Below are 22,410 nucleotides of genomic sequence, written 5' to 3'. Positions count from 1 at the left end.
CACTCTTCAGCAATGATAATAAAAAAAGAAACACAAATGTGATGTTTAACTAAAGGAAATTTTGAATATTAATGCATTGGATCATCAAATGACAGCAACAAAGACGTCGGTTAATAAAGTAAGATTAAATACATAAAGTATATTTGTGTTATTTATTACATATTTAATTTATTTGTTACATATTTTATTTTATTTTATTTTTACAGAGCCCCGCACATGACGTACAGGAAAAAAAATAGTAGGCTAAATCATGCGTATGCATGATTTAACGAAACGAAATTCGGAACGAAATAGTAAAGCATGCACACAATTTTCTTTTTTTCCCTGCATGTCAAAAATACATTTTTATTCCTGTTTATTTAATTATTGTTCATTTAATATTCTATTCTAGTCTAGTCTATTCTTCTGAGGTTGCAGGCTGTCCCTCAGTAATATTTGTATCACAGTGTGAGCCTTTAGGACGGCAACTAACCATGAAATGAGAAAGAAAAATCCAAGAGCTACAAAAGGGTTTTGTAAAGGACTTTGAGATGACGGCGTGTGTGAGTATGTTTGACGAACTTGTGGCTCTCTATGTAGGTGATAAATGGAGAGTTTAGAGCAAGTGTTTATAGTAGCACAGTAGCTGAAGAGGCCTGCTGTACCGATGGGCCTGAGACACTCAAGGTCGATTATTTCTGTCCTACAGTCTGTGTGTGTGTGTGTGTGTGTGAGGCTCCTGAATACATCCGTCTCAAACAGTCAGTTGGCATCTATGACTGCAGCTTTGCCACTCTGCTTATATTTTGAGTAGAGGTCTGTGATGTAAACTGTATCGGATATGCAGATGTTAATAAAGTAGGTTCTGCTTTTTTGTTTTCAACAAAGCATACCTCCAAAAAAAAACTAGCATGGACACAAATTCTTTTCTTCGTTGCCGTGGCTGTTGGTTGCTCCCCATATTGTTGTTTGGCCTTTGGAATGGATCATGCGGAGCAGTGGTGAACTGGTGCTGGCTGGGGAAAAACTGACAACAAACCTTAACATTACAATATTTTAACCTGATATGGCTCCATAGAGGAAAAAAGAGAAAAGGATTAAGAAAGGTGAATACGTTTGTACTTGTTTTGTTTGGAACTATGCAGCATAACACTCTATGCACAGATCTTCCCAAAGTCGTGCAGAATTTTGCATTACTTTATGAACGCTGAACTGCGATACCCATGAGTGCTGTGATCTTGGGAAAAATAGAGCAATTAGTCTTTTCTGTCGTTTATGCAAACATTCCACTGTAGTGACTGTTGAATGTACACACATGCTCCGGGCTCTTGCCATTTGTGAAGGTATAGTAGGGTCGAAAAGTGGTATAGCTAGATCTATGAATGATTACAATCTGTCAGTCCATTGACAGACCAAAAGTTATTTGGGATGCTCAAGGCATAGGCAAAAACAAAACGCTTCATACTAAAAGCACCCCTTGTGCAAATTTGTATTTCCAGTAGCATTTAGCTTTAGCATGTTGCTAAGTTAAAAATAGACTGGCTAAAATAGTACATTTTAAATATATTAACTGTTTTTTATTGATAGTTTTCCTTAAAATTTACATTTCTGTTGCTTGGATGCCATTCATAAACAAATAATAAAAAAATGCTTTTTAAAGAAGTCTCTTCCACTCACCAAGGCTGCATTTAATTGATAAATTCAGTAAAATCAGTAATATTGTGAAATATTATTACAATTTAAAATAACTGTTTTCTACTTGAATATATTGTAAACTGTAATTTATTCCTGTGTTCAAAGCTGAATTTTCAGCATCATTACTCCAGTCTTCAGTGTCACATGATCCTTCATAAATAATTCTAATATGATGATTTGATGCTCAAGAAACATTTCTGATTATTATCAATGTTGATAACAGTTGTGCAGCTTCATATTTTGTGTGATACGTGATACATTTTCTTTCAGGATTTCTTGACGAATAGAAAGTTCAAAAGAAATTGAAATTTATTGTATTTACTGTCACTTTTGATCAATTTAATGCATCCTTGATGATTATAAAAATGTTCTGACTACATAGGCATCTACATTAGTTTTGTAACAGAGCCTCTATCAACGCAGGCTTTCATGCATGGATGCAGTAAGTGATTAACATTCAGAACTTCATGCAGTGTCTGCGTTAATGGTGAATATTTTACTGTCATCTTATCAACACAACTTCAGAGCAGGCGATGTGTGAGAAATGTGGCACTGAAGGCATGTGTTGTCTGACCGAGGTGCTTTCTGCAATCCAGTGTAATCTGGCTGAGGTCTATTAGCGATTAATTGATTGCGATATCTAATCTGAACAGACTATTATTTATGATGGTTATCATCGAAATTGCTCGTAATGGCAGATAATTATGGCCAGATGTGGTCAATCTGAGATTAGCTTTTAAAGTCAACACACATTACAGTAAACCATCGCAGATGTGTAATATCCACACACCCCCTCCCCCTTAATCTAAGCATCATGTTTGTGGAATGCAAGAACATGCGCAACTGCACTCTCTCCTAACCTCAAATGAAAGATATTACCCCTTCTAAACACAAACACACCCCATACCACCACATACACACGTTTGTTTCACTTGTTAGTGAGAACATTGAGACTTCCATTGATTTCCATTGATCAAGTTAATTATATTTTCTATGGCCTTACCCAACCCCTAGCCCTAAATCTACCCATCGCAGAAACATGTGCAAAACACTAGAATGAAAACAAAACAAAAACATGTTTTGGCTGATTTATAAGCCTTTTTAACTATCGAGGGCCAGTAAAATGTCCTCACTAGTCAGTTGTTATAATATTTCACTATATAAGTGAGGATATTTGGCTCTCACAAGTATAGCTAAACCTACACACTCATGCACACTCACTCACTTACTCACTCACTCACTCACAAACATTTGGTTCTCACAAGTATAGCTAAACCTACACTTATATATACTCACTCACTCACTCACTCACTCACTCACTCACAAACTCATTCGCTCACTCACACACTCACTTATATACTCACTCACTCACAAACTCATTCGCTATACATATATATATATATATATATATATATACTCACTCACAAACTCATTCGCTATATATATATATATATATATATATATATATATATATATATATATATATATACTCACTCACAAACTCATTCGCTCACTCACTCACTTATATACTCACTCACACACTCACTTATATTCTCACTCACTCACTCAAACTCATTCGCTCACTCACACACTCACTTATATACTCACTCACTCACACACTCACTTATATACTCACTCACTCACTCACTCACAAACTCATTCGCTCACTCACTTATATACTCCCTCACTCACTCACTCACTCACAAACTCATTCGCTCACTCACTTATATACTCACTCACTCACACACTCACTTATATACTCACTCACTCACTCACAAACTCATTCGCTCACTCACACACTCACTTATATACTCACTCACTCACTCACTCACAAACTCATTCGCTCACTCACACACTCACTTATATACTCCCTCACTCACTCACAAACTCATTTGCTCACTCACTTATATACTCACTCACACACTCACTTATATACTCACTCACTCACTCACAAACTCATTCGCTCACTCACACACTCACTTATATACTCACTCACTCACTCACAAACTCATTCGCTCACTCACACACTCACTTATATACTCACTCACTCACAAACTCATTCGCTCACTCACACACTCACTTATATACTCACTCACTCACTCACACACACACACACACACACACACACACACACACACACACACACACACACACACACACACACACACACACACACACACACACACACTCACTCACTTATATACTCACTCACTCACACACTCCCTTATATACTCACTCACTTATATACTCACTCACTCACACACTCACTTATATACTCACTCACTCACTCAAACTTATTCGCTCACTCACACACTCACTTATATACTCACTCACTCACACACTCACTTATATACTCACTCACTCACTCACTCACTCACAAACTCATTCGCTCACTCACACACTCACTTATATACTCCCTCACTCACTCACAAACTCATTCGCTCACTCACTTATATACTCACTCACTCACACACTCACTTATATACTCACTCACTCACTCACAAACTCATTCGCTCACTCACTTATATACTCACTCACTCACACACTCACTTATATACTCACTCACTCACTCACTCACAAACTCATTCGCTCACTCACACACTCACTTATATACTCCCTCACTCACTCACAAACTCATTTGCTCACTCAATTATATACTCACTCACACACTCACTTATATACTCACTCACTCACTCACAAACTCATTCGCTCACTCACACACTCACTTATATACTCACTCACTCACTCACAAACTCATTCACTCACTCACACACTCACTTATATACTCACTCACTCACTCACTCACTCACAAACTCATTCGCTCACTCACACACTCACTTATATACTCACTCACTCACTCACACACACACACACACACACACTCACTCACTTATATACTCACTCACTCACACACTCCCTTATATACTCACTCACTTATATACTCACTCACTCACACACTCACTTATATACTCACTCACTCACTCAAACTTATTCGCTCACTCACACACTCACTTATATACTCACTCACTCACACACTCACTTATATACTCACTCACTCACTCACTCACTCACTCACTCACAAACTCATTCGCTCACTCACACACTCACTTATATACTCCCTCACTCACTCACAAACTCATTCGCTCACTCACTTATATACTCACTCACTCACACACTCACTTATATACTCACTCACTCACTCACTCACTCACAAACTCATTCGCTCACTCACACACTCACTTATATACTCACTCACTCACTCACAAACTCATTCGCTCACTCACACACTCACTTATATACTCCCTCACTCACTCACAAACTCATTCGCTCACTCACTTATATACTCACTCACACACTCACTTATATACTCACTCACTCACTCACTCACTCACTCACAAACTCATTCGCTCACTCACACACTCACTTATATACTCCCTCACTCACTCACAAACTCATTCGCTCACTCACACACTCACTTATATACTCACTCACTCACAAACTCATTCGCTCACTCACTTATATACTCACTCACTCACACACTCACTTATATACTCACTCACTCACTCACAAACTCATTCGCTCACTCACTTATATACTCACTCACTCACACACTCACTCACTTATATACTCACTCACTCACTCACAAACTCATTCGCTCACTCACACACTCACTTATATACTCCCTCACTCACTCACAAACTCATTTGCTCACTCACTTATATACTCACTCACACACTCACTTATATACTCACTCACTCACTCACTCACTCACAAACTCATTCGCTCACTCACACACTCACTTATATACTCACTCACTCACTCACAAACTCATTCGCTCACTCACACACTCACTTATATACTCACTCACTCACAAACTCATTCGCTCACTCACACACTCACTTATATACTCACTCACTCACTCACTCACACACACACACACACACACACACACACACACACACACACACACACACACTCACTCACTTATATACTCACTCACTCACACACTCCCTTATATACTCACTCACTTATATACTCACTCACTCACACACTCACTTATATACTCACTCACTCACTCAAACTTATTCGCTCACTCACACACTCACTTATATACTCACTCACTCACACACTCACTTATATACTCACTCACTCACTCACTCACTCACTCACTCACTCACTCACAAACTCATTCGCTCACTCACACACTCACTTATATACTCCCTCACTCACTCACAAACTCATTCGCTCACTCACTTATATACTCACTCACTCACTCACTCACAAACTCATTCGCTCACTCACACACTCACTTATATACTCACTCACTCACTCACTCACTCACAAACTCATTCGCTCACTCACACACTCACTTATATACTCACTCACTCACTCACAAACTCATTCGCTCACTCACACACTCACTTATATACTCCCTCACTCACTCACAAACTCATTCGCTCACTCACACACTCACTTATATACTCCCTCACTCACTCACAAACTCATTCGCTCACTCACTTATATACTCACTCACACACTCACTTATATACTCACTCACTCACTCACTCACTCACTCACAAACTCATTCGCTCACTCACACACTCACTTATATACTCACTCACTCACTCACTCACAAACTCATTCGCTCACTCACACACTCACTTATATACTCACTCACTCACTCACTCACAAACTCATTCGCTCACTCACACACTCACTTATATACTCACTCACTCACTCACAAACTCATTCGCTCACTCACACACTCACTTATATACTCCCTCACTCACTCACAAACTCATTCGCTCACTCACACACTCACTTATATACTCCCTCACTCACTCACAAACTCATTCGCTCACTCACTTATATACTCACTCACACACTCACTTATATACTCACTCACTCACTCACTCACTCACTCACAAACTCATTCGCTCACTCACACACTCACTTATATACTCCCTCACTCACTCACAAACTCATTCGCTCACTCACACACTCACTTATATACTCACTCACTCACAAACTCATTCGCTCACTCACACACTCACTAATATACTCACTCACTCACAAACTCATTCGCTCACTCACACACTCACTTATATACTCACTCACTCACAAACTCATTCGCTCACTCACACACTCACTTATATACTCCCTCACTCACTCACAAACTCATTCGCTCACTCACTTATATACTCACTCACACACTCACTTATATACTCACTCACTCACTCACTCACTCACTCACAAACTCATTCGCTCACTCACACACTCACTTATATACTCCCTCACTCACTCACAAACTCATTCGCTCACTCACACACTCACTTATATACTCACTCACTCACAAACTCATTCGCTCACTCACACACTCACTTATATACTCACTCACTCACAAACTCATTCGCTCACTCACACACTCACTAATATACTCACTCACTCACTCACTCACTCACTCACTCACGCACAAACTCATTCGCTCACTCACACACTCACTTATATACTCTCTCACTCACACACACACACACTCACAAACTCATTCGCTCACTCACTTATATACTCACTCACACACTCACTTATATACTCCCTCACTCACTCACAAACTCATTCGCTCACTCACACACTCACTTATATACTCACTCACTCACAAACTCATTCGCTCACTCACACACTCACTTATATACTCACTCACTCACAAACTCATTCGCTCACTCACACACTCACTAATATACTCACTCACTCACTCACTCACTCACGCACAAACTCATTCGCTCACTCACACACTCACTTATATACTCTCTCACTCACACACACACACACACTCACAAACTCATTCGCTCACTCACTTATATACTCACTCACACACTCACTCATATACTCACTCACTCACTCACTCACTCACAAACTCATTCGCTCACTCACACACTCACTTATATACTCCCTCACTCACTCACAAACTCATTCGCTCACTCACACACTCACTTATATACTCACTCACTCACAAACTCATTCGCTCACTCACACACTCACTTATATACTCACTCACTCACAAACTCATTCGCTCACTCACACACTCACTAATATACTCACTCACTCACTCACTCACTCACGCACAAACTCATTCGCTCACTCACACACTCACTTATATACTCACTCACTCACACACACACACACACACACACACACACACACACACACACACACTCACTCACTTATATACTCACTCACTCACACACTCACTTATATACTCACTCACTTATATACTCACTCACAAACTCATTCGCTCACTCACTCACTCACTCACTCACTCACTCACTCACTCACTCACTCACTCACACACACACTCACACACACACTCACACACACACTCACACACACACTCACACACTCACTTATACTCACTCACTCAGAACATTTTAATAATCTAAAAAAATCTTTTTTTCCCCCCACTCTAAAGAATCTTTTGTGCAATGAAGAGGTTGTATGGATGTTAAAGTTGCCTCACGGAATCATCAATGCCAATGAAGAACCTTTATTTTTCAGAGTGTACCATTTTGATGATAAAGAAAAGTTCAGAAGAACTTGAAATAAATCTTTTGATGACCATAAGGGTGAAACCCCTCACAAGACTAGAATTGAAGAAGAATCCAGAAAATCAGTGATTTCCAGATGTACTTTTTGACTTGAGCTAGCAAGTAACCACCTAGCGTCCACCCAGAACACATTAGCCTCAAGTTTTGCATGTGCAAAGTTTTACAACTTAATTTTACTTTGCACAATTTCTCATTGCATGCAGCTACTCCTTGTGTTTTTGTCATGCCAATAAAGTGCACTAAAGTTAATCCCTTTGATAGTCTTAGCCTTCATAGCTGCTGATCTTAGATCAGTTAGGTGATGTGTTTGATCATAGGTTTGGGTTTGTAAGGCTGGTCGCAGATCAGCGCCAGTGTCACCATAACACTGTAGATTTAGGGAGGAATGTGGTGAAAAGGGAGCATGGTGGTTTTTAAACGATTGGAGAGAGCGATGGTGGTTTTTAAACGAGTTCAGGGAGGGATGGTGGTTTTTAAAGGCATAGAGGAGGTGATGTTTATTGACTTACGAACCGCTGCAGCCATAGAGTGTTATTTGGAAGAATGGATGGCAGGGATCCAGGAATGGAGGGGGTTGGAGCGGGAAGCGGCACATTCGTATGTGCATATGTGTGTTTGAACACATAACACTAATCATGCTTCTTAAACAGAAACGAGACCTGGGTTAATGTTAAAAAAGAGCAAAGGAGAGAAAAAACAGTCTCCCATAATCCCCCTGTGTTAAACAGATGTTTATTTTGTTGTAGGGTGTTATAAATGGGTGCAGGAGAAGTGGTGCCTGTTTCCTTATTGGGAACATTTACATGGTTTAACTGTTTCTCTCTCTCTCTCACACACTTGCTCTGTTCCAAAACCTAATGAGCTGTCTGTGTAGCCAGTATTTTAAGGCATCATAATCTGTGCACCCAACACTTAAACTGTTTCAAAAGGTAAGATGTATCTTCTTTTTGTAAAAGTGAGCTTACAAAAAATAAAGGTTCTTTATTGGCATCTGTGGTTCCATGTAGAACCTTTAACATCCCTGGAATCTTTCCATTGCACAAAAGGTTCTTTAGATTATTCAGTTCTTCACAAAAAAATGGTTCTTTTAAGAACTGATCACTGAAAGAATCTTTGGGGAACCCGAAATGGTTCTTCTACTGGCAGCGCTACAAAATAAATTTTTAAGAGTGTAGTGAGTGCATCTATCCAAGATGGTGGACGTAGTGAGAAAATATTAATTTATAAACATGTTTACAATTCATTTCATACAGAAGAGTATTGTCTTATTAATTATTTTGAGAGTATTTTACCCAATTTGTGTGTGTTATGTACATATTAGAGTGTTGGACCATTAGCTTAGCAACATGCTAACACCAAACTCTGTTGAAATCATTTGTGTGTCGCATTCGAGAGTTCCTGCTTATGTAGAGCGTTCCAAATCAGTGAGTTATGTGGGTCCATTTCGGTTAAGTCCCTATGTAGACAGCAAGGCAGATCACTAAGTTTTGGAAGTCTGTTTTTCTTCCTCACTGTGTGCATATTCATAAATCTCATTCATTCACTGTGAAGTTCTCAGACACACTTAGATGTGTGCAGACACCGCTTGGCAACTGAGTTACATTTCTGTCAAAGTGTTTTAAATAAATGCCAAATTCTGCAGACACAAAATACAACTGCAGTTGATTTCCATAATTTGCAAATAATGCACAGCTGTTTATTTTCTTTTCTTGTTTTCCCTTTGGAAGTATAGGATTCATGATTCGTCAAAGCACAATATCATCACAGAAGGCTCTGCAGGCAACTCAAATCATATTTGTTGGTAAACTACTACACGTTGTGCCAATTAAAATGATGAATTGTGATTTCTGTTTATGTAAGTGAGCTAATCAGAGCACATCTGTAAACAGATGACTGCTGTCAGTGTTATTGCCCATCTAAACTCATAAAACAAAAGAGCAGTCGATGAAAGACTTACAATTGAACTGCAATGCTTTCAAAAGGAGTGGGCAGTGAAATTCAAAAGCTTAAAAGCCTAGCATACAGCATCTTAAAGGTGCAGTGTGTAATGAGACTGACATAACATCATCGGGTTCCAGATGTAAAAATCCCATTCATTTTCTACATTGGGGAATTGATTATAACGATAACTTAAGCTTTAAAGACAGACCTACTGTGAGCTACGAGGTTGTTATTTGATGGTTTATGCTTTTGTTGAAGCCATCAGCCCACATTATTGCAACGGAATTTGCTGGTGGAAAACTACATTACCCATGATTCTGCACAAAAATCTCCACCAATCAGAGAATTGCACCATGCAAATTGCGCCTAAATGAGTCTGCCTATGCTCTCAAACTACTTAAGTATTATACATATTTTGAAATAAAAACATAAAATATATTGCTTCTATACAGTATACATACTCAACATCTTTAAATCAGTAGTTTTATACTTCTGCATCATTTTTAATTCGATTGTCATTCGTAATGCTTCATGGGATTGTAGTTCTTTCCCTTATTAAACAAAATGAGCCCTATTTTAATGATCAAAGCGCATGGTCTGAAGCACATGGACAGTTGCGCTTAGGGCGTGTCCGAATCCACTTTTGCTAGTTTAACGACGGAAAAAAATGGTCGGCGCGCCAGGTGCATGGTCCAAAAGGGTTGTACCCTAGTTTCTTAATGAGTAATGGGTGTGTTTTTTAGGCGTAACATGCAACAAACCAATCAGAGTGTCGTCTCCCATTCCCTTTAAAAGCCAGGAGTGATTGCACCATGGCGGATTCACTATTTAAATGGCGTAAATATAGACATCCTCAACCTATTTCATTTATGATTACTGTAATTCTGATACATGCAATGACTATCCATTATGACATGTAGGCATTTTTATCTTTATGTACACAATAATAATCTTTTACATTGTAATCATTTTATTTTTAATATGCATGTAACAAGCAGAGTGTACGCGCGTTGTGTACCCGCCTATAGGTGAATATTACTAACGCGCCCTTTAAAAATACTGTGCCATTGACTTTAGACCAGGTTTTTGTTGGTCAGTGGCACAGATTTTTTCAGTTGCCTCAAGATGGCAACAAGCCAACAATGCACTTGAACACACAGGATCAAGAAAGGTCCGCAAGCCGGGACTCAAACTTGGGTCACCCGAACCACAATGGTGATAAATGTCGGCATGCTGCCCACAAGGCTATCAGCATTGACACTTTGTCTTTTTGTACTCTTTTCAAAATCTTTTCTTCTTAAAATCAAAGTTTGGAGCAACGTGGTTCACCTCTCAGCTGGCTGGTTTGGTTCATGGCTTTTAACTTTTACTTGTTTAATGTGGAAAATATGGAAATAATGTTGTTAAATATAGAAATAATGAATTGAAAAAAATTCTTCTGCTGAAAAAGTGGACGGGCACTGTTGGGTCATAATTTGGGGGTGGGACTACCTGTTTGTTTGACTAATAGCAGATGGAGTGTTCAGGCCATTATTGTTGAAGTTCTATCTGGTGTTGCTAGTGGTTCACGAATTACACACTTCTGAGCAATTTTATTGAAATATCAGTCAGTGCAGCCATCAAATGAGCTCAAATGCTCCTTCCAGTGTCTTTTTATGCAGTAAAATAGCCTCAGTGAATCAGGTCCGCAGCGGTGGTGTGACTCGGGCCGTGTGGCACGGTGCCAGCTTCCAGCCTCACTCCCGTGATATGTGTGTTTAGACTGGCTTTCACTGAGGTGGTAAAATCCAGACCTCAACCTGAAGGCAGAGCACAGTCAGTCCTCTGAGTTATGCCAGCCTTTCACCAATGCCGCCCACCACAGGAAAGAGAGAGGGGCAGTATTTAAAGGCTTGCTCGAAATGTTTTGGCAGGGATGTAATCGTGATCTTGGCATTGAATGCAGGCTCAGTCTAAAGAACTGGGTCATGTTCGGGTTAGCACTTTTGCAGCGTCTGCTCGCATACTCTCAGAGAATTACTAAATGAGCTCAATATCTGGCAGCGCTTGACAATGCTTATCGTTACTCTTTGAGTCTGCTGTCAAGGAGCAGAGTTTTATGTGCATTTTATAATTCGCCGAGGAGTGCGTGATGATGTCATCAGCTCATTACAGCTGGCGTCGGATCAGTTGATTCATGAGCGTTTCGTAATAGAAAGAGATCATTGGTGGAGGGATGTTTTGGGATCAGTAAAAGATGTTAGTGTAATTCTGCAGCTGACATCAGATACTGAACCCAAGCATTAGCATGGGCACAGTGCTAGTTTACCTGAACGATAAAGGGCTTTTTTTCTTTTATTATGTTAACATGTTGTCCTTATCTCCTCCATTGGAAGCTCTCGTTATTCTCTGTGTACAGACTCTATGGCAGGGACGCTCAAATTACACAGCCCGGGGGTCACTTTTAGAAAATGCACAGTGAATTAAATGACCTGATAATTCACTTGGGTTTAGAATATGCAGTAACCAACAATTGAGACAGTGACCGGATGCTTTTTCAGTGGCCTTGTTTTCGGAAGTATTTTTCTCCTCAGGGATTTAAAAAGATCAAGTCCTTAAGCCATGAACCAACCCAACAAACAATGAGATTAAATGTGATCAAGTAAAAGACAGTATTTTTGAAATACAGAAAGAAGTCACAGACTGAATTAAAAGTGATGATGCAATAATATAAACCTATTGACTTATGGTCTTTCATTATAAATAAAACATTTGGCTTATTTCAACAAGTTCATTGCAAAATATGCAGAAATTAGCAGTTTCAAAGTGTTGGAAGTTATTCTCGATACTTAATGGGAGTGGGCGGTCACTGCTGAGCTTTTTGGTTGCATTTTCTGTTTCCATTGTTATGGTGACTTCACTGATTGATGGACTATGCATAGTTTTATTTTTCATTGGGATTTGGCTATTAAATATGTATAAGCCGCAAGTAAGTGTGAGTTCAACATTTCTAAACAACTCGTAATATATCATCCCTTATCTCTGAGTTCATTGTTGGTCTGTCTTGAAAGTTTTAAATGTTGTTATTAAAAATCTGTGAAAAGGGATTGAATTTGTACTTGTGGAATCTTATCTTGTGCTCTGTTCTTTTTTATCGTTACCAAAACATTGTATTGTTATGTATCATTATTTTTTAATCATCATAATGGTACACTCTTAAAAATAAAGGTTCTTTATTGGCATTGATGGTTCCATGAAGAACCTTTCCATTATACAAAAGTTGTTTAAATGTTCCAAAGGGTTTTTTTTTTTTGCAGTGATGCCATAGAAGAACCATTTTGGGTTCCGCAAAGAACCTTTCAGTGAACAGTTCTTAAAAGAATCATTTTTCTAAGTATGAAGAACATTTTAATATCCACTATAAAGAACATTTTGCTCGTTTGTAAAGTTTCCAGGGATATTAAAGGTTCTTCATGGTACCACAGATGCCAATAAAGAACCTTTATTTTTAAGATTGTGTAGTGGAAAAATGTTCTCTTTTAAGAACCGCTCACTGAAAGGTTTTTTGGGGAACCCAAAATAGTTTGTCTATGATAATGCTGCAAAACCCCTTTTGCAACCAGTATTTTTAAAAGTGTAGCTCTGTTTTATTAGACGCTTTTCATTTTCAGAAGTGTCATCGAAGTGATTTAAAACATGTAAATAATGCAAATATTTTGTATACTTTAAATAGACTGTAATTGATGTGTACATTGCAAAACCTTCACCCCGTCTGCAATGCAAACAAATGGCAGCATGCAATCAGCGAGGACGCTGCAGTAGATTTCTTGTCTATTTATTGTGCTTTGTATTATTTTGCATGATACAATTCAGACTGTGACTGCTTAGAATGCAACTAAAATTTAGCTTAAAACTAAAATAATTAGTTTTTACAGTATGCTGTAGATTCAGTAGCAGTATTTTAATACACTGTTCACTGCCCGTCAGCAGACATAAATGATTCTGTTCCTGTATTTTTTTTAAAAATCTTGATTTCCAGCCCTAATTGCACTAACTGGCTAGTGTGAGTGTTTTCTTTCATTGTATCTGAGAGGTAAGGCCTCGGCTAGAAGCATTGATATGCACATATTGGATTTCTTAAGGGGATGTGAAGGAATGTTAACCATATTATCCCACTTAGAGGCTCTTCAGGTTGCCAAGTCCTGTCTTGGGATCTCAGGAACTTTGTGCATTGTGCTTGCCGTCCCTCACTGGTCTTCTCTGTGGTCGCAGTCCTTTGGAATGCATCAGAATTGTACGGTTGCCAGATATTATCGGTTTGATCAATGTCTCATGCTCCTAAAATGCACCTTGCAGGGTTTAGGTATTTTGTTCATCTTATCTTAGCAAGTCAGGAACTCAGAAACACAACACTGTGCGCTTCGTACAGTCTGTTAAGGGGCCGGGACAGGGCGTCGTGTAATTTTTACTCCCAAATTCTGTCCTCTGGCATGCGTCCATTGCCACACCCCATCAGCATTTAAAGACGTTGTTGTACAGTTGTTGATTTTCAGCTCTGGAACTCAAAGTGCTGTGAATGTACTGGGTAAAATCCCACAAAGGGCTCAACGGAAGAAACCGGATCAGACCCTTGGGTACTGCGGCGAAGAACTTCTCTGTTCTCCAACTGGACAAATTGTGCATTGAGCGACTCGAGCAGGACCTTAATGGAAAAGACCACATAAAAATGAAAATTCTTTCACCATTTCCTAACTCTAATGTTTTTTAAAACTAGCCTATATGATTTTATTTCTTTAAACAAAACACACACACACATTTTGCTTCTCTTTATTATACAATGTATTCCACTGAAGATGTGGTTTGGATTGACCTAGAATTGTCATAAGTTATGACTATTCATTTTTTGGGTAACTATTCCTTTAAGTTTATTATAGAAGGGTTGTGTTTTGGTTAACCAATGGCGAGTCAGTCTCACCAAGCAAGCATTTTTCTTATATCCAGAGAGACCTAAGATTCCTTTTTTTCTCAATTTCACCTTTTCTCTCATGCTTCTACCCTTTTGATATGATATTAAATGGATAGTTCACCCAAAAATGAAAATTCCAAACCTGTATGAATTTCTTTGTTCTGCTGAACACAGAAGAATATATTTTGAAGAACATTGTGGGGCACCATTGGAAAAAAAATTACTATGGAAGTCAATGGTGTCCCATCAACTGATTGGTTACTTCAAAATATCTTCCTTTGTGTTCAGCAGAACAAAGAAATTCATACAGGTTTGGAACAACTTGAGGGTGAGTAAATGATGACAGAATTTTCATTTTTTGAGGTGAACTATCCCTTTAAGTTTTAAAGTCTTGCACATGCAGCTTTAAAATTGCTGTATGTGCGCATGCGGTATCAACCTCCCGGCAGTATGAAAAATCATAAGGCTGCATAATTAGTCCTGAATCTGTTTGAAAAAGAGTAAGCAGGCCAACTTTTTTTATTTATATTTTTATGAGTGTACCTTCCCACAGGTGTCAGGGCCACGAGACCTGAGCAAACACGCAGGCCAGTGCAGCCAAATGGAGGTCAGGTTATAGCGTGTGCACTGGATTTATATCTCTGCGCTCTGGAGAGAAACTCTGGTTCCAAAGACAAGATGGAGGAAGAGGCAGTGCTGTAAAATAACTCTAAAAGCCTTTTAAACTGCTTGTGCACTTCTGTAACTGTTTCTGTGTATTCCTAAAAACCTCAGTTTCCTCTTTACTTTGTGTAAAACTAGTTACCTTAATTAGCACTGCTGCTAATTACTCATCCTCATACTTAGAGGTTTTTCAAAACGCCTACTCTGTTACACTCTTAAAAATAAACGTTCCAAAAAGAGTTTTCACAGCAGTTCCATAGAAGAACCATTTTTGGTTCCTCAAAGAATCTAGTGAAAAGTTAGTATGAAAAACATTTGAAGAATCTTAAAAGAAACTTTTTTCAATATAAGGAACCTTTTGTGCAGTTGAAAGATTCCATGAATGGAACCATAGATGCCAATAAAGAACCTTTTTTTTAAGAGTGAACATTTCAGTGCCTAACTTTTTTCTTAATGATTGGACTTGATTGGAATTTGGACTTGAGTGGATGATAAAATTGATGAAACTACCACACATGAATCGAGCCGTGTCTATGTACTAGAATATTACAGAAACAGCTTTTTTGTTTGGCTTGGGCCAGTAAACAACCATCTAAAATTCAACTCTGGCAGCCTCCCACAATGTCATAGTACAGCCATTGGCAAGTTTTGCATGGGTAAGCACACTCACATTGTCTTCAGAAAATGTATTTATTTAGCCTTTTTGTAGCTTATGCTTTTCTTTTGCACATTTACTCGCTGTCTCTCTTGCTTCTGTCCTTCCAGGTTCCTGTAGGTTTCAGATTGAGAGAGCACAGATGAGGTGGTAATATCTTGACGTGTAAGGCTCTGGTTGTGTCTTTAGTGCTCTCTAAAGAGCTCCAGCTGTTTCAGATCTTATTCCCACTTACCAGTTTTAAAGCTCTAGCAAGCTTTTTTGAGTGGATGATGATGACAATGATGTGGTTGTCATGTAGAGAAGAACGGCAATATATTTTTTATATTTATTTTTGTTTCTAAGCAGGCAGATTAAGACACAATCAAAGAACTGTCATAAAACTTGAAGTTTTGAGAAAAACGCTAATATAGTCGCAAAGAGAGTGCCAGTAAACACACAAACAACTCTTTCTCTCTCTCCAGTCTCTCTTCCACTTATGAACACTCACACACACACATACACATTCTTACCCCAGCTGCAGCACACACACATTCCCTAACCCTGGATTAAGCTTACTATAATGGGAAAGCCCTCAGTGCATGCAGTGTTACCCTCTCATTACCACTGCACCTGTCCTGAACTGACAGAACTAATGCTGGACGGCACTTAATGAGAGAAAGCGGCTGACAGATGAGACAAATACTGACACAGAGAGACAGAAAGAGAGCGAGTTCACTGTCAGAAATGAAACAGAGACCATTTGTGAGCTTGTGTCGTCATGCAGCAATCAAAGTTTCAGTTTTTATACTCTATCGTTCAAAAGTACGATTTTTTTAAAAATGTTTTTGAAGTCTCACAGATATTTTCTATTGTCTTCTATTGGAATTTTAAAATGTATTCCTGTCATATCAACGCTGAATTTTCAGCATTATTACTGCAGTCTTCAGTGTCACATGATTTTCTAGTCATTTTCCTAGATACAAAAAATGTATTGACCAACATTTGGCTATTTTGAGTTCAGTATAGTTCCAAAATCTGACAGCCTTATCGATAAAAACATTTTTCTAGTAAATATTGTGTTCAAACCCCCACATCTACCAACCACCAATTATTAATAATTCATTCTTAAAGGGATAGTTCACCCAAAAATAAAAATTCTGTCATCATTTACTCACCCTCATGTCATTCCACACCTGTAAGACTTTCATTAATCTTTGGAACACAAATTAACATATTTTTGATGAAATCTGAGAGATTTCCGTCCCTCCATAAACAGCTACGCAACTGAAACTTTGACTTTGAGAGATCGTAAAACGAATCCATATGAATTGAGTGGTTTAGTCCAAATTTTCTGAAGAGACTCGATCGCTTTATATGATGAACAGATTGAATTTTATGCTTATATTGAGTAATCAATGACAGAATTTTCATTTTTGGGTGTACCAACCCTTTAAGTGATTTAGTCAAAACTCTTTAACCTGTCTCTCTTTCTATCACATACTCGTACACACACTCCCACATCAGCTCTATTCTCTCTTTAACAAATGGTTTCATCACAGGCATTGTAGCTCATTGTGCACATGTGTGAGCGTGTCATGCTCATGCGGCTAGTGGCCATTCACTGTCACCTTTGCCATTGTAATGTAATTACATCCAGTCATCACAGAGCGTGCGTGTGTGACCGGTGAGTTCATTTGTGTTTTGTGTTTCGTGTTTGTGTTGTTGATCTAGCTCTTGCACGGCTACTCGTTTTCTCTAGTCATCCACAAAAGTAGTGGACTAGTCAGCGAGCCAATGTTTACCTTATGTAAATGTGCTGTCGTGTTGCTGGAGAGTGTGTCTGCACAGCTGAGATGTGAAAATAAAGTCTTATGGTACGTTCTATTTGTCCTTGGAAGTGGGAAAGTCCTAGTTCCCAGTAGGAATTTTTAGCAAGTTGCGCCCGGAAAACTCAGGGGAAGTGCAACAGCCTTGACTTCAGAAGACAATATGGCTGCTCAGCACATCAACCATAGTGATACAGTATTGTACTGATATATTGTTTACTGCAGGTGGTTCATAAGTTAATGAAAAGCTAATAATTAATAGAATCGAACATTAAAATGCACTTCAATTGCATTCACGTTTACATAATTTCCATCGTTTTTGTGGACAGAAATTTAAAGCATTTCACCAAAACAAAAGCTCAAGATTTTGGCATGTTAAAAGCTTGAGTGTTTGAAAGTGAAGAATTTAAGACATAAAGATTTGAATTGTAACACCGTGTCTACACTGGATACGTCACGATACGACACAACAAATTCCCGAAAGTAAACGGATTCCCCGTTCTATTTCTGAGGTAGTCCAAGTGCTTTGCAATGGTCGGTTTGACCCGTTCAGTGTAGACAGCTTTTAGCTGTTGCGGCGCAACGTGACAATGGTCGCATCTGGTGTAGACACGGTGTAACTTGTAATTTCCATAAGCAGTAGAGTCTTTGTTCTTTTCTATCATGACAACTCTGTTTAGCATGGTAATGTAAATGACAGTGTTAATGTATTTGGTCTTGGTGGAATAGATCTGCTATTCTGCTGCTGAAATTCCTGCTGCTGTTGATTGTTGCTGTTTTTGTAGGTTATTGCTGCTGCTGCTATTGCTGCAGAGCAAGTACAGATACTTGCTACTGCCAATAAAAACACTGATATGCTGCTGTGAGCATGTAAGACATACTGCTTCAGCATAAATAGCATATATAAAATTACCCATAGCAAATCTGTACAGGTGGAGCTGGGGAAAGTGGAGGGTTTCAGAGGAACTTTGAAAGTGCACTGCAAACTGCTACAGCAAACACTGACCAATTATTTAAAGGGGTGGTTGATTGTGATTTCACTTTTTTAACTTTAGTTAGTGTGTAATGTTGCTGTTAGAGCATAAACAACATCTGCAAAGTTACGACAGTCAAAGTTCAATGCAAAGGGAGATATTTTCTTTTACAGAAATCGCTTTTTAAGGACTACAACAAAAGACTACAACGAGCTTCTTCCCGGGTTAGTGACATCACTAACCCTAACATTTACATATATCCCACCCCCGAGAACATGTTATTGCAATACAGAACGTAACACAAATGCAATAGCATGTCATAAAAGCAAGATGACAAAATGACAAGTTATAACCATAATTAAACTAAACTATACCTGTTCTATCTTCATGCAGCATGTATTCTCAGGCTCTGTAGGCATCTTACAACAGTTCCCACATGAGCGGTTTATAGATTATCATGACAGAATATGCTAATCAATGAGTTAACTCCACATCAGCCACATAAATTCATCAACTAACTATTCAGAAACATCCTGTTGCATTCTACATGCTGTCACTTCTTCTTGAGTCTCTCCATCATTGTCCGACTCCAGTGTGAACATAAAAGACTGAACAGTTTCTGACATTTTCAGTGAGGTAATTGGCACTGCTAACACAAGCGCTTGAAACTCCACCCTTTTCTTGGGAGCAGCAGCTCATTTGCATTTAAAGGGACGCACACAAAAACAGAGCGTTTTTGCTCACCCTCAAAAAGTGACCAATTTAACACGCTATAAAAATTATCTGTGGGGTATTTTGAGCTAAAACTTCAAATACACACTCTGGGGACATCAGAGACTTATTTTACATCTTGTAAAAGTGGCATTATATGACACCTTTAAATGTTGAGCAGCAAGCTCATTGGCTGCAGATGCGACATGAACCAATCAGCTTGTGCCATTTAATGATGTAAATATCATCAAGTTGCAATAAGGACCCATCATCCTGTGCCATCTAGAGTTTCATGACGGAACTTGGTGTGCATATATATAAGTTCCGTCATGTAACTCTAGATGACACAGGATTATGGGTCCTTATTGCAAACTCATGATATTTACATATATATCACTTACTAGAAAAAGGATCAGATATTTTATCTGTTTGCTTGCATGTCGTGACCACTAACTGACATCAGAGAACTGTGAACATGCATATTAAATTATTAAAAGAGTAATTTAAAATCTCAGGTGGTATTTCAAGTAAATATTTTACATCCAAGAGCTTTCAGCTTACAAAAAAGTTTGGGAATCCCTGTCTTAAATTGTTGCTTAAAAGGTATAAGCATGAGAGAGAAAAGTGTGTGTGTGTATTTTTACACTTGAGTTGTTAGTGGAGTGTTTGTGGGTATTTAGTGCATGTTTGTCAGTCTGATCTTTGCGAAATTACTGTAAACACCCTTGAAAATGAAATTGCCCTGTAGCATGTGTTAATGAAGAAGTGCTCAAGGAGTGTGGTGTAATAGCGACATAACGATACAGGCTGGTGAGGAAATATGGTTTAAATCCTCTGTGAATACCGTGAGGCATGAAGATATGTCATAGAAAGACGGGAGACAGAAGAGCTAGATTGATAGAATAATTAAAAATTGAGTGACAGAAATGTAAAAAAATTAGTGTAAATGCACAGGAAAAAAGACAAATGACATGACTAGTGTGTGTGGGGCAAGACAGAGACAGCGTTAAGATGGAAAGAGAGATAGAGTGGCAGAAAGACAGGAGGTGGTGGGTGCCTGATTTGCATAAAGGGTAGGGCACGATGCCCAGTTTAGGAGAAGGGTTGGCACCTCGCCTCGCGGAGTGGCGGAGGTAAAAGAAAAGAATGAGAATAAAAGCGAGGGTGGAGGGGTGCGTGTTGGAGAGCTCAGAACATCTCTAGTTTAAACCTGGCACTTGGCACTGGAGCTGCTGAAATATCAACCATAATTACACTGCAGTTATTTACAGGTTGTGATGGATGCATATGCGGTAACTGAACTTCCTCATGACTGAGTACCAGGGTGATTCTAGGATTTCAGTTTTATATTGTTTGCAAACCAGACAGCGACAAATGATAAAGCTCTTCCATGTAAATATGAGTTTTTGTATGTTCTGTTGTGGGCAACTGACTGTGATAGAACGTTTTGTTTGGGTGCATAGCTCCGCCCACAGTCAGATCGAATCTCATTTATATTGATGCATTTGGAGTTTTGGTTGCGTTTTATGTTGATTTACAGTCTTGCTTAAGAACATTGCTCTTTTTTTCAATGCCTTGGTCCTTCACCACCACATAATACTTTACTTTTTTTTTTTTAAATGACTGGTAAGGTGAGGATTCAGAGTGAAATAAAATGCAAAATCCGCTGAATTAGATCAACTCATCCATGTCAGGAAACTGACACTCATTTTTTCCGTTTACAGAGCCTAGGGCTTTCGCAGAAGCAGACACACATTTCAGTGATATCTGTCAGGTAGTAATAACATTTATGCATGGATTAAAAAAAAATGCAGATTTATAGGGAGTTTTAATAATCGGCGCTTTCGAAATTCCACGTTTTCTTTTTAATCAATTTGTCAGTGAAAATATTGATTGTGTAATTACAACCCTGATTTGTTTGTTACATTAACATATAAAAAAATTAAACTATTAAATTGAAAAAAATAAATATATAGCATTAAAAAATACATTTAAAATATAGACCAGAATTAGAATCAAAGCTGTTTTACTATAATAAATTGAATAAAAACTCAACAGATGATGTCAAAGTGACATTGTTGTGCTACTTTAATAGTTCAAGGTCAGGTCAAGACATCTGTAATGGGACAGGCCAACATCAGCACTTTAAGAGGTAGCCAGATATTTGTTAATTTTATGTTATGCAGTAGTTTATATTAAACTACAGACTATCATAAGTCTCACAAAAATGATAAAACATGGGATTTGTGACTCTCTAATGCATTAAAAATCACCTCAGTGTGTTCTGTAGGATACCATGTGTTTATCTAATGATTTTAAAAAAAATATATAATGAATAAAGCCTACTTTTACACACAATCCCAGTCCCTAAATGAAAACTCTTTGCATTTTAATATTAAAAATATTATTTACTTTCTATATGAATAATTTACCTTTGAGG

General features: G+C 38.4%; 1 protein-coding gene across 12 annotated transcripts in view; it reads left to right on the top strand.

Moving 5' to 3' along the window:
• LOC125271881 (nuclear factor 1 X-type) overlaps positions 1-22,410 on the top strand; it is a 110,590-nt gene that overhangs the window by 18,802 nt on the left and 69,378 nt on the right. The window lies entirely within an intron of this gene.

This window comes from Megalobrama amblycephala, linkage group LG7, assembly GCF_018812025.1.
Source record: "Megalobrama amblycephala isolate DHTTF-2021 linkage group LG7, ASM1881202v1, whole genome shotgun sequence".
NCBI lineage: Eukaryota > Metazoa > Chordata > Actinopteri > Cypriniformes > Xenocyprididae > Megalobrama > Megalobrama amblycephala.
Note: the sequence above shows the minus strand (reverse complement) of the source record. Positions and strands in the feature narration are given on the sequence as shown.